Source organism: Argopecten irradians, chromosome 6, assembly GCF_041381155.1.
Source record: "Argopecten irradians isolate NY chromosome 6, Ai_NY, whole genome shotgun sequence".
NCBI classification, from domain to species: domain Eukaryota; kingdom Metazoa; phylum Mollusca; class Bivalvia; order Pectinida; family Pectinidae; genus Argopecten; species Argopecten irradians.
The window spans coordinates 48080135-48095190 of NC_091139.1; the positions used below are offsets into that span (position 1 = coordinate 48080135).

Here is a 15056-nt window from a genome sequence, read left to right on the forward strand (position 1 = left end):
GTGTCAAAGTGTAGGGGCATGTAAGGTTAAGGTAAAAGTGTAGGGCACTCTAAGGTTAAGGTCAAAGTGTAGGGGGCACGGTAAGGTTATGGTCCAAAGTATAGTGTAGGGGACAGTAACGTTTATAGTCAAAGTGTAGGGAATGCAAGGTAAAGGTCAAAGTGTAGGGCACTTTAAGGTATAAGTCAAAGTTACTAGGGCTCTGTGAGGTAAAGGTCAAAGTGTAAGGGACAGTAAGTTAGGGTCAAGTGAAGGGGACAGTAAGGTAAAGTTCAAAGTGTAGGGGACAGTAAGGTAAAGGTCAAAGTGTAGGGAACTGCAAGGTAAAGGTCAAAGTGTATGGCACTGCAAGGTAAAGAATCAAAGTGTAGTGCACTTGAAGTAAAGGGTCAAAGTGTAGGGGACAGTAAATTAAATGTCAAAGTGTAGGGCATGGTAAGGTTAAGGTAAAAGTGTAGGGCACTGTAAGGTTAAGGTCAAAGTGTAGGGCACGGTAAGGTTAAGGTCAAAGTATAGTGTAGGGGACAGTAAGGTTAAGGTCGAAGTATAGTGTAGGGGACAGTAAGGTAATAGTCAACGTACGTTTGATTAGTTTAACGTCCTATTAACAGCCAGGGTCATTTAAGGATGTGCCCAGGTTTGTTGGTGGAGGAAGCCGGAGTACCCGGAGAAAAACCACCAACCAGGGCGGTCAGTACCTGGCAAAATGCAACCACATGGGATTCGAACTCGCGGACATCACCAGGATGGAGGGATATGGTAATATGTCGGTACATCTTAACCACTCGGCCACGCGGCCAATGGTCAAAGTGTAGGGAACTGCAAAGTAAAGGTCAAAGTGTAGGGCACTGTAAGGTAAAGGTCAAAGTGTAGGGGACAGTAAAGTAAAGGTCAAAGTGTAGGGCACTGTAGGTTAAGGTCAAAGTGTAGGGCACGGTAAGGTTAAGGTCAAAGTTATAGGGGTAAGTAACGTAACGGTCAAAGTGTAGGGAACTGCAAAGTAAAGGTCAAAGTGTAGGGAACTGCAAAGTAAAGGTTCAAAGTGTAGGGAACTGCAAAGTAAAGGTCAAAGTGTAGGGAACGGCAAGGTAAAGGTCAAAGTGTAGGGCATGGTAAGTTTAAGGTCAAAGTATAGTGCACTTTAAGGTAAAAGTCAAAGTGTAGGGGACAGTAGGTAACAGTCAAAAGTGTAGGCGATTAACAAAATTAAGTCAGAATAACTATTGTAGCATTGTGACTTCCTTTTATTATACCACCCGCAATGAAGTTAATGGGGGTATACTGGAGCTTTGTTCGGCAAACTCCTCCTAAACTACTTGGCAGATTTTGATTAAATTTGGTACATAAAACCCTGATATAAAGGGGATATAAGAAAACTATATTGGGTTCTGCAATTTCCTCTATTAATGGAGTTATTATTAATTTTGTGCAACAGGGAGTATTAGTTGTTTACTCTGGTGACAGTTCTAGTTAGTCTACTCCTTTGTTACTTTACAGGTAAAAATGAAAGAAGCCACCGGCTCCAACTAGAGGACTTATCACACATTCTGGGGATGACGAGGAGGACAAAGATGACAAGGAGACTGGTGAGAAAGGAGAAAGTAACGTGGCTGATTTCATACCAATGAATGATGTTTGGTAGGTAACTCTTGGTCAGTTCTTGATTAAGGTATGATTACTGTAAACCAAATTAATTAATTTGTACAAACAGAATTTACGAATTCAAAGTAAACTGATGCAGATATGTTTATAGAGGCACCAAGTAAGTGAATGAACAGTCATTCATTTTGTTGGAGTCCGGCATGGCTACTGGTGTTTCCTTTTTAGGTCACCTGAGACGAAGTCTCAAGTGACCTATTCTAATCGCCTTTTGTCCGTCGTCGTGCGTCGTGCGTCGTCCGTCGTCCGTCGTGCGTCGTATGTCCGTAAACAATTTACATTTTCGACTTCTTCTCCAAAACTGCCGAAGCAATTTCAATGAAATTTTGCACAAACCTTCTAAGGCATAAGGCCAATCAAAATTGTGAATTATATGGTCCCACCCCCCAGGGAGCTATGGGAGGGGGCCAAAAGGGGTAAAATTGACTAAAATTTCAAAAATCTTCTTCTCCACTCACAGATGTGATGGAATTAAATACTTTTCATAGATAGAAAGGTCATAAGGTCCTTTACAAAAATTGTGAATTATATGACCCTGGGGTCTCAGGTTTCCCCCTGGGGAGGGGGTTAAGTTTACTATAGTTTATATAGGGAAAACACATTTTTGAGTTATTATTTGATCATTTGTAATAGGAAATGAGTCAAATATTGTCAGAATTATCAGTATGAGATTGCCATTGAATCCTATTAACCAATTTTCCATGACTGACCCCCAGGGGCCTTAGGGACGGGGTCAAAAAGGGGTCAAATAGGCTATATCTTCAAAAATCTTCTTCTGAAATTCTGGAAATGGTAGAATCACATACTCTTCATAGATGGAAGGTCTTGAGGTCCTTTACCAAAATTGTGAATTATATGACCCTGGGGTCTCACGTTTCCCCCTGGGGAGGGGGTCAAGTTTACTATAGTTTATATAGTGAAAACACATTTTATGAGCATTTTTTGCTCAATTTTAATACGAAATGAGTCAAACTTGTTTAGAATTATAAGCATGAGATAACATTTTAATATCATATCTATATTGGTCCTGGTCAACCCCCTCGGGGCAGAGGGGCGGGGCCAAAGGGGCGGCTAAATAGGCTAATAACTCTTTAATATATCTTTGCTTCTTGACTATACTGGAAATGGGTGATAGTATCGCAAGAATGTTCTTGCAATAGTATGGACAGTTCTTAAGATGAGTTGTTATTATTGAATAAAAAGTTGTGAATTATATGTGACTGCTCTGTAGAGGAGTTTTCTCATGTGTTTCGCGTCCCCTTAGGGTGCCGGTTTAAGTTTACTATATATGAAGTTTATAGTATGGAAAACACATTTTTTGTAGCATTATTTAGTCATTATAGATAGGTGGAATTAGTCACAATTGGTAGTCAGAATTATTCCCTATGTGATGGCCATTGAATTTTATGTACCAAATTTTCCATTGACTGATCCCCAGGGGCCTTTAGGGGGCGGTCCCAAAAAATCCGGTCAAATAGGCTAAAACTTCAAAAATCTTGTCTTCTGAAATTCTGGAACTGGTAGAATTCAAATAATCTGCCATATGGATGGAATGTGGTATCTTAAAGGTCCTTTACAAAAGTTGTGAAAAATTTAATATCGACCCTGGTGGTCTCCATGTTTCGTGCTGTAGGATGGGGGTCAAGTTTACTTTAGTTGTATATAGGAAAAACTACATTTATGAACATTATTGTGCCTATTTTTCATAGGAAAATGTTAGTGACAAACTGGGTGTAGAATGAGTAGTTAGGCTGATAAATAGCATTTTAACATCAGTGATCCTTAATGGTCATGGCTGACCGCCAGGGGCAGAGCGGCCAGAGAGGGGAGCGGAGCATCCAAATGGGGTCAAAATGGTTAATTTCAAAAATATTTCTTTTTGAATTCGTCAGATTTGATGGAACCAGATACTCTTGATAGATTGGAAGGTCTTAAGGCCCTTTACAAAAATTTGTGAATTTCATGGCCCTGGGATCTCAAATTTTCCCCTAGGGAGGGGGTCAAATTTACTATAGTTTATATAGGAAAACACATTTAGGAACATTATTTGCTTAGTTTTCATAATAGGAAATAAGTCAATCTTGGTTAGAATTATTAGCCTGAGATAGCATTTAACATCATATCCATATTGGTCCTGGCCGACTCCCAGGGGCGAGAGGGGTGGGGCCAAAAGGGGTCAAAATGGATAACATTTCAAAAATCTTTCTCCTGAATTCACAGATTTGATGGAACCAAATAATCTTCATAGATTAAAAATTTATAAAATCACTGACTGACTTCAAGGGCCTGATGGGCCAATATTATATTTATAGTGTTTATATGCATGTCTTTGTTTCATTCTGTGTCTGAACTCAGGTGACCGCTAAGGCCCATGGGCCTCTTGTTAAGATTATCATTGTCAGTCTGTTGAGTTAAGATTGAAGTAAAGTGGATCTTAATTTTTTCATCATTTAATTTACTGTCGACATGGGATTACTTCGAAAGGCACATGTGAAGTACTAACCAGACAGACGGAGGAAGTTCCTTTCATCACTAGAGGCACAAATTGAATGGGATAACATGCGCATGGCGATTGGTCGAGTCTGACTTCATAAGCCCCGCCCCATAAACAACACTGACAGCTCGTACACTGTTCATGTAAAAACTCTTCAATTCAGTGATCACCGAGATGTGACGGCGTAGTACATGGCCTCTCAGTTTCGGTGTTAGAACTTTACATATATACTGTATTGTAATGCCCCGATTAATTTGAACCGACGGATAGTTCAAAACACACATTTTTTTAGGAAAACAAATCTTTAGTTAATCAGTTCGAACAAATGATCAAAGTAAAATTAAGATTTTTGTCGGCAAATCGGCACAATGGGATCCTCATAAATGACGGTATTTTGATTATTGCCACAAAGATTTTTGAAATAAAGACTGAATAAATGATCACTATAATGCCTTTTACAACAGAAAATGAATTCAAATGAACATTTTAAGTAATAAATAAAATTATTTGCGCTGAAATATTGTGCACAAAAACAGCACCCCAACAATGTACATATTGTAAACATGTGCCGTACGCTGGTTTGGGCAAGCCAGTTAGCCCTACGGGGTGTCATGTCAGCGAGAACGCTGGATATTCAGCTCCAGCCAAAACAATCCACTTGTTGGTAATATTTTAACAATGTAACCGTAAACGATACATACTTATCATCAGTTTAAATCTGTATCTGTAGACGTAGACTATCTGCGATCGGGGGGGTAGACAATCTGACAGTTCGATTGTGACCTAATTTTACGAACAGAATGTAAACATTTTCAGCAGTAGTTTCGTAAAAGCAACCGACTCTATTTAGAATTAAAAAAACATATGTTTAGTTACGAAATATAACAAAGAACTAATACTTAACTAGATATTCTGTGGTTTACTTCCGGTAAATAATTACGGACGTCGTTGTAGATTCTAAGCCTCGATCAGCGGTGCTGTTTTGGGGCTTTGACTACACGCATGGCTTTTGTTACAAATAAATGCTCACGATAATAGAGAATTTGTCTTTCAGGTAAATCGGCAAAAATGTGTGCTTTTCCTACAAATTTTCTGCTTTACGTCGCGTATGTCAGATATGTATCGGTAACTGAAACTGATTTTTAAATACTGATTTCTTTTCTGAAGTTTATTTTTTGAGGAAATGGGCGTGTTTATAGAAATGCGTCGACCAATGAAAACTAGCGCTGCATTCCCAGAATAAATTAACCACACTCGTGTGTATAGATGCACAGGTAACTAGTTCATCCACATATCGAGGAAGTAATGCAGCCTTGCCTTTCGAAGTAATCCCGCGTCGACAGTAATAGTTCTTTAGTGCACCATTTTGGGACTTACTTGTTGCCATGAATAACATTTTTTTTTAAAAAGGTCATTCTTATCATCTTTATTTGTTTCTATTGCAATAATCAATATACATGTAAGTTATATATTGTGTTTATCAACCCTCAGATTATTTTATAAACATACATAACTATGATTATCTTATTAATAATCACCTTTTGAACAACTGAGCCTTGATCATTAGACCTAACCTATATACTTCTAGAAGCAAATTTCCTTGAAAATTCATAAAATGACATAATAATATCAATCATTTCATATTTTCATTAAATAACAAAAAAACTCCTGAAATAAGATATTTCATTATATTTTATTCAGAATAAAACTGTCTTTTGTGTAACAGCTGACTTGAATATGATATTGGATTACAGATATCCTAAATATAAGGTGGCAATGTGGTGTTCACTTATCGCTAGACAATTTTTACTCTCATTACAGATCGTGATCATGACGTCATGCTAACCAGATCTCTTCAATGAAAAAGGCACTACAGACAAAGACATCAGTAGAGGTGAAGTTACTTTACAATATGGTAAATTTGAGATATGTCTGTTGATCACTACCAGGTCAATATCTCACTAGACCAGATGCATTAATTTATTTGCTCACCTGGTCCGAAGGACGAAGGTGAGCTTATGCCATACCGTGGCATCCGTCGTCCGTCCGTCCGCCAACAATCGACTTCTTCTCCATAACCGTTGGTCGGAATTCAACAAAATTTTACTGGTAGCATTCTTATGGGTTACTGACTGAAAATTGTACAAAAAATTGGGCTGACCCCCCAGGAGCCTGAGGGGCGGGGCCTGAGGGTTGGGGCCAAAAGGGGCTAATTTGGCTATTTCCATATAAACGACTTCTTCTCTGAAACTAACAATGGGATAGCACTCATAATGCAATGGTAGCATCCTCATAGGGTGGGGATTCAAAATTGTACAAACGATGGGGCTGACCCCCCAGGGGCCTGAGGGGCGGGGCCAAAAGGGGTCAATTTGGCTATTTCCATATAAACGACTTCTTCTCTGAAACTAAGCATGGGATAGCACTCATAGTGCATTGGTAGCATCCTTAAGGTTAGGATTCAAAATTGTACAAATGATGGGGCTGACCCCCGGGGCCTTAGGCGCGGGGCCAAAAAGGTTAATAAGGCTACTATTTTCATAAAAATTACTTCCTCTCTGTGACTATGTATTGGATAGCATATTTGTATGGTATCTATAGCATCATTATATGGTTGGGATTCAAAAATTAAACAAATCATGGAGTCAATTTTGCTATTTTCCTAATTGTAAGAGTCTTTGTGATTTTTGAATCACTAATTACTAAATTACAGAATTACTCAAAAAAAAAAAAACAAAAAAAAAACAGGTGAGCGATACAGGCCCTCTGGGCCTCTTGTTGATAGTTATCTATACTTGTAGTTAAATTGACTGAATTTATTTATAAGTTAAGTATTTATACAAATTCCATTACCTGTGGATGCCATCAGGAAAGTCACTAGAACACAGCAGTAACAGCATGTTACAGACCATGTTTCTGAGAAAGCCTAATTGGTGTAGCTCAAGCTGGTATGGACTGTATCATTTGAATCATAACGCACATTTTGTGACAAAAACATTGGAAAGTCATGTAATCTCAACAACACATATCAGTGGTAAAACTTGTTATGCAGAAGTGTGGTATATTTAATGTTTAAATTGATAATGTTTGGATTGGGAAAGACTTGCATGTAAAATGGGGCATAGGCCGTTTTTGCCTAGGCCGTTGTCCGTACAAACCCTCCTGAACTGGACCAATTCTGATGTAAATTCACAATAATGTGTGTAGCTTATAAAAGAACACTTATTTTCCGCAAACTTTTTGATTGCCAAGGTAACCAAGTCAATAGTACACAGGTTTTCTAATATAGGCAATAACATTTAGACATTGCATCACAAAAACAGATGGATGTCTATTAATTACCACATCACATGGTTTAATAATAACAATGGATACCTTGGAAACACAATATAAATATATCACATACACAGCCTCCCAAAACATACAGACATTTACACACACAACACATTGTACACAGGCGAGGCTGTCCTTACATTACCTGATAGCTGTTAATAAGACAATAAGTCTAATAAACCAAATCAAACCATAGAAACAAAAGAGAGGCTTCTGGTTAATCATATATAAATGAAGATATTGTCCGATTAAGCCACAGAGTTTTTGAAAGGATGCCAAATACAATGGCTGTCAGTTGGTTGTCATTGTTACCAAATGAAATGTCAAAATGAACATTATTGAACTTTATCCATGGATTAAAACAACATTTGGTTGCTATGTTCCCCAAATGAGTGGTAGCGGGGATATTAGTTAACCATTTGCTTGCAGTGCTAGTTATTACTATAAAAATGTTTTGTGTGCTTGTTGGTTATTAGGTTGCTTAGAATATGCTTTATTGTATTTCCTTTTAATGCTCATGAGCCACTATGGATAAAAAATATTTAATTGAACTCTCCCTTTTGTCAACATCAGTATACCTATACATAATTTAATTATTTATTTACAAGTGTGCCAGATTTGAAGTGCTTCTGGATGAACATTGCAAGCTTCCCAAGACTGACACCACCCTTTGCTGAAGTTGAAGATTTTGTTCAGGAGCAGTCTACTAGGGTGATCAATGGGAGGTCAATTAAGAAATGTGGCTCAAGGATGTTTAGGAGGATTCCATTGAAGAAGGGAATAGTACATTTGGTCTTTGTTCAAAACTGTAAATGTATATTATGTTACATTATACGGCAAATACAAATAGTATGAATGCTCACATAGTCACAATTCACCCAGAATTACATTTGGTTAATTTCAGAATAATGCCAAGGACAAATTTCTTAAAAATAACACAGTTGGTTAAAAAATTGTACAACAGAAACGTAAAACTATTTCTGAAGAAATTTGATTTATACAATGGATGAAGCCTGGGTGGATAATGTTATCTGTACTTTAAACAAGATATCAAGAAGAGAAAAGTTACAGGGCTAGAAAGAAATTTTTGCAGGGTCTTAAAGAAAAATGTTGTTGTCCAGTGACAAAAAATTTCTTATCAATTTTGAAGAGAAGGTGTATTTTCTTTGGCAACATGTCTCTGTTGTATAGACTGGGTGTTTAGGGTCATTCCTGTTTATTCAAAAGCTGACATAGATTTTCCAAGATTCAACATTTTTTTAGTCCCTATCTGATTCATATTGTCTAATGTCCATGATCTGTTCATCCGTTCTTCCTTCTGTCCTTCCCTCCATATTAAACAATTCTTGTTATAGCTATTTCTCAGAAAATACATAAGAGATCTATCTCAAATTTCATATATAGGTTTGCCTTGGTGCCTAGTTGTGCATATTGTATTTTAGGACTGATTGGATAACAAGATGGCCGACTGGCAGCCATCTTGGATTTTGACAATTATCGCTATTTCTCAGAAAGTATTGCAGGTATCTTTCTCAAATTGGGTATATTGGTTTCCCTTGGTGCCTTTTTGTATTTTGTATTTTGACCAATGCAAGATGGCAGACTGGCAGCCATCTTGGATTTTGCCATAGCACTATTTCTCAGATTATGCTGAAGGAATTTTTCTCATATTGCATAAGTAAATTCTTCTTGGTGTCTAGTTGTACACATTGCATATTGGGTCTGATCAAAAATAAGATGCCGCCAGGCAGCCTTCTTTGAATTCAACAATTTATGAAGTTTTTATTGGTATTTCTCAGGAAATACTGAAGGAAACGCTCAAATTTGATATGTAGGTTTATTTTTTATTTTAAAAATATTTTATTAAATCAAAGAGATTCAATTTTGGATCGGGCAGCAGACAAAGCCTATATATGCCCTCTCCTCATGATTACATGCATGTACTGTATAAAGAAGCATATTTTTAAGAGCATATCTTTACTAATAAAAGCATACTGTATACTACATGGATATTTCCGCTTAATTTCGCTATTGGTATGCATGTAACTTTCACAATGTTGTTATTTTCCCGATAGATACGCTTTTAGCCATTGAACAAACATGTAAAAAATATTACGTGCGAGGAAAATTTTCGCAATCAAGCGGCCTTCATATAATTAGCAAAATTTCCCCCTCACGAAAATGTCCACATTAACAGTATTTGCACTGGTCTGGATCTATAAAATAACATTTAATAGTTTGAATTTTTAATAATTAACTTATACATAGTTATTTACATATATAATAGAAGAAATTACCTATAGCTAAGAACAATTAACATGCATATCTTCCTGATGTATTAAACTTTCATTAATAACGGTATTAATTGATCTGTATTAAAAGAAAAGCAGAAAAAATATATGTTGAATATTTGGTTTTAAGGCAAATTTTGTGTTATAGGTTATTACTGGAATCGGGTTGTCCATCTGTCCATCCGTCCGTCCGTCCATCCATCTGTCTGTCCATCTGTAGATGCAACTTTGTCCTGCAAACTCCTCCTAAACTACTTGACAGATTTTGATAGAATTTGGAGCACAGAACCCTGACATAAAGGGGAATTGAATAAACTATATAGGGTTCTGATATGTCCCCTATTAATGTAGTTATTACTAAATTTGTGTAGCAGGGGGTATTAGTTGTCCACTCTAGATCTGGCGACAGTTCTAGTTTCACCAATTTTAGCATAAGCTCTAAATACATATATATAATACTTACTAATTTTTCATTGACACAAACTTCAACTTTTAGTGATACTCAAAATGATTTTAGATAAAACTGGAGTCAGCATGTGCTGGTATTAAATTCAGATTATCTAGCTGCTGAAAATTGAAACTTTTTCAGCAGATATTTTGCATCAGCCCAGGTCATAGATCATAGTTTTTTCTGCCACATTTTATTTTAAAAGTTATTTACTATATTTACTGAGTCAGGATGAAGGAGAAGGGTGCTTTAATAGTATTTAATCATTTTGCAGTGATACATAACTTAATATGTGCATTATTATTACATTATGTATTATTGAATAAACTAGAATTAAAACTTCTTACATAGTCATATGTTTGTGTTATTATTAAGCTACATGTACAAGAGGTTCGGTATACAGTTAACCATGGTTATAACGAACCTTTGGGGACCACCTTATTCAGTTTGTTATACACATATTACAGACATCTTATAGGAACCTTGACAGGAAACGAAAATTACTAAATGTTAGAAACATGCATTCGCTGTAAGAATGTTCATTATAAACGTGTTTTACTGTACATTAACCTATTACAACCAACTTCCAGAGGTTATCTTGGAACAAAGAAGATCAAATATACAAGTCCTTGTGTGGTGACATACAGAATCAAATACAGTTGTTACAATGTGGTGACAAATTAATATGGTGGTATACACATCAAATACAAACGTTATCATGTGGTGGTATATTCACCTTATAGACATCAAATACAGACATTATCATGTGGTGACAAGTCGATGTGGTGGTATACACACCTTATACACATCAAATACAGACGTTATCATGTGGTGACAAGTCGATGTGGTGGTATACACGCCTTATAGACATCAAATACAGACGTTATAATGTGGTGACAAGTCGATGTGGTGGAATACACTTAGACATCAAATACAGACGTTATCATGTGGTGACAAGTCGATGTGGTGGTAAACACCCTTAACACTCAAATACAGACGTTATCATGTGGTGACAAGTCGATGTGGTGGTATACACGCCTTAGACACATTAAATACAGACGTTATCATGTGGTGACAAGTCGATGTGATGGTAAACACGCCTTAGACACATTAAATACAGACATTATCATGTCGTGACAAGTCGATGTGATGGTAAACACACCTTAGACACATCAAATACAGACGTTATCATGTGGTGACAAGTCGATGTGGTGGTATACACACCTTATACACATCAAATACAGACATTATCATGTGGTGACAAGTCGATGTGGTGGTATACACACCTTATAGACATCAAATACAGACATTATCATGTGGTGACAAGTCGATGTGGTGGTATACACGCCTTATAGACATCAAATACAGACGTTATCATGTGGTGACAAGTCGATGTGGTGGTATACACACCTTATAGACATCAAATACAGACATTATATTGTGGTGACAAGTCGATGTGGTGGTATACACACCTTATCAGACATCAAATGACAAGACGGTGATACACACTTAACATAATCAGAGTGTATCATGTGGTGGTGACAAGTCGATGTGGTGGTATACACGCCTTATACACATCAAATACAGACGTTATAATGTGGTGACAAGTCGATGTGGTGGTATACACACCTTATAGACATAAAATTCAGACGTTATCATGTGGTGACAAGTCGATGTGGTGGTATACACCCTTATAGACATCAAATACAGACGTTATAATGTGGTGACAAGTCGATGTGGTGGTATACACCCTTATAACATCAAATACAGACTTATCATGTGGTGACAAGTCGATGTGGTGGTATACACACCTTATAGACATCAAATACAGACGTTATCATGTGGTGACAAGTCGATGTGGTGGTATACACACCTTATAGACATCAAATACAGACGTTATCATGTGGTGACAAGTCGATGTGGTGGTATACACGCCTTATAGACATCAAATACAGACGTTATCATGTGGTGACAAGTCGATGTGGTGGTATACACACCTTATAGACATCAAATACAGACGTTATCATGTGGTGACAAGTCGATGTGGTGGTATACACACCTTATACACATCAAATACAGACGTTATCATGTGGTGACAAGTCGATGTGGTGGTATACACACCTTATAGACATCAAATACAGACGTTATCGTGTGGTGACAAGTCGATGTGGTGGTATACACACCTTATAGACATCAAATACAGACGTTATCATGTGGTGACAAGTCGATGTGGTGGTATACATGCCTTATAAACACCAAAATACAGACGTTATCGTGTGGTGACAAGTCGATGTGGTGGTATACACACCTTATACACATCAAATACAGACGTTATCATGTGGTGACAAGTCGATGTGGTGGTATACACACCTTATAGACATCAAATACAGACGTTATAATGTGGTGACAAGTCGATGTGGTGGTATACACACCTTATAGACATCAAATACAGACGTTATCATGTGGTGACAAGTCGATGTGGTGGTATACACGCCTTATACACATCAAATACAGACGTTATCATGTGATGACAAGTCGATGTGGTGGTATACACGCCTTATACACATCAAATACAGACGTTATCATGTGGTGACAAGTCGATGTGGTGGTATACACGCCTTATACACATCAAATACAGACGTTATCATGTGGTGACAAGTCGATGTGGTGGTATACACGCCTTATACACATCAAATACAGACGTTATCATGTGGTGACAAGTCGATGTGGTGGTATACACGCCTTATACACATCAAATACAGACGTTATCATGTGGTGACAAGTCGATGTGGTGGTATACACACCTTATACACATCAAATACAGACGTTATCGTGTGATGACAAGTCGATGTGGTGGTATACACGCCTTATACACATCAAATACAGACGTTATCATGTGGTGACAAGTCGATGTGGTGGTATACACGCCTTATACACATCAAATACAGACGTTATCATGTGATGACAAGTCGATGTGGTGGTATACACGCCTTATACACATCAAATACAGACGTTATAATGTGGTGACAAGTCGATGTGGTGGTATACACACCTTATAGACATCAAATACAGACGTTATCATGTGGTGACAAGTCGATGTGGTGGTATACACGCCTTATAGACATCAAATACAGACGTTATACTGTGGTGACAAGTCGATGTGGTGGTATACACACCTTATAGACATCAAATACAGACGTTATAATGTGGTGACAAGTCGATGTGGTGGTATACACGCCTTATAGACATCAAATACAGACGTTATAATGTGGTGACAAGTCGATGTGGTGGTATACACGCCTTATAAACATTAAATACAGACGTTATCGTGTGATTACAATTCGATGTGATGGTATACACATCAAATACAGACGTTATAATGTGGGTGACAAGTCAATGTGGTAGTATACATGCCTTATTAACATCAAAATACAGACGTTATCATGTGGTGACAAGTCGATGTGGTGGTATACACACCTTATAAACATCAAATACAGACGTTATCATGTAGTGACAAGTCGATGTGGTGGTATACACATCTTATACGCACAAAATACAGACGTTATCATGTGATGACAAGTCGATGTGGTGGTATACACGCCTTATAGACATCAAATACAGACGTTATCATGTGGTGACAAGTCGATGTGGTGGTATACACGCCTTATAGACATCAAATACAGACGTTATCATGTGGTGACAAGTCGATGTGGTGGTATACACATCAAATACAGACGTTATCATGTGGTGACAAGTCGATGTGGTGGTATACACACCTTATAGACATCAAATACAGACGTTATCATGTGGTGACAAGTCGATGTGGTGGTATACACACCTTATACACACCAAATACAGACGTTATCATGTGATGACAAGTCGATGTGGTGGTATACACGCCTTATAGACATCAAATACAGACGTTATCATGTGATGACAAGTCGATGTGGTTGTGGTGGTATACACACCTTATACGCACAAAATACAGACGTTATCATGTGGTGACAAGTCGATGTGGTGGTATACACACCTTATAGACATCAAATACAGACGTTATAATGTGGTGACAAGTCGATGTGGTGGTATACACGCCTTATAGACATCAAATACAGACGTTATAATGCGGTGACAAGTCGATGTGGTGGTATACACGCCTTATAGACATCAAATACAGACGTTATAATGCGGTGACAAGTCGATGTGGTGGTATACACACCTTATACGCACAAAATACAGACGTTATCATGTGATGACAAGTCGATGTGGTGGTATACACGCCTTATAGACACAAATACAGACGTTAAATGTGATGACAAGTCGATGTGGTGGTATACACGCCTTATACACATCAAATACAGACGTTATCATGTGGTGACAAGTCGATGTGGTGGTATACACATCAAATACAGACGTTATCATGTGGTGACAAGTCGATGTGGTGGTATACACGCCTTATACGCACAAAATACAGACGTTATCATGTGATGACAAGTCGATGTGGTGGTATACACACCTTATACGCACAAAATACAGACGTTATAATGCGGTGACAAGTCGATGTGGTGGTATACACACCTTATACGCACAAAATACAGACGTTATAATGCGGTGACAAGTCGATGTGGTGGTATACACACCTTATACGCACAAAATACAGACGTTATCATGTGGTGACAAGTCGATGTGGTGGTATACACACCTTATACACATCAAATACAGACGTTATAATGTGGTGACAAGTCGATGTGGTGGTATACACACCTTATACGCACAAAATACAGACGTTATCATGTGATGACAAGTCGATGTGGTGGTATACACGCCTTATAGA

General features: G+C 37.7%; 1 long non-coding RNA gene across 1 annotated transcript; it reads left to right on the forward strand.

Moving 5' to 3' along the window:
* The first annotated feature begins 1500 nt into the window (after positions 1-1500).
* Positions 1501-10571, forward strand: LOC138326101 (uncharacterized). Its single transcript, XR_011208874.1, has 3 exons — positions 1501-1638; positions 5975-6047; positions 8095-10571. It is a non-coding gene; the product is annotated as an uncharacterized lncRNA (long non-coding RNA).
* Positions 10572-15056: the final 4485 nt, after the last annotated feature.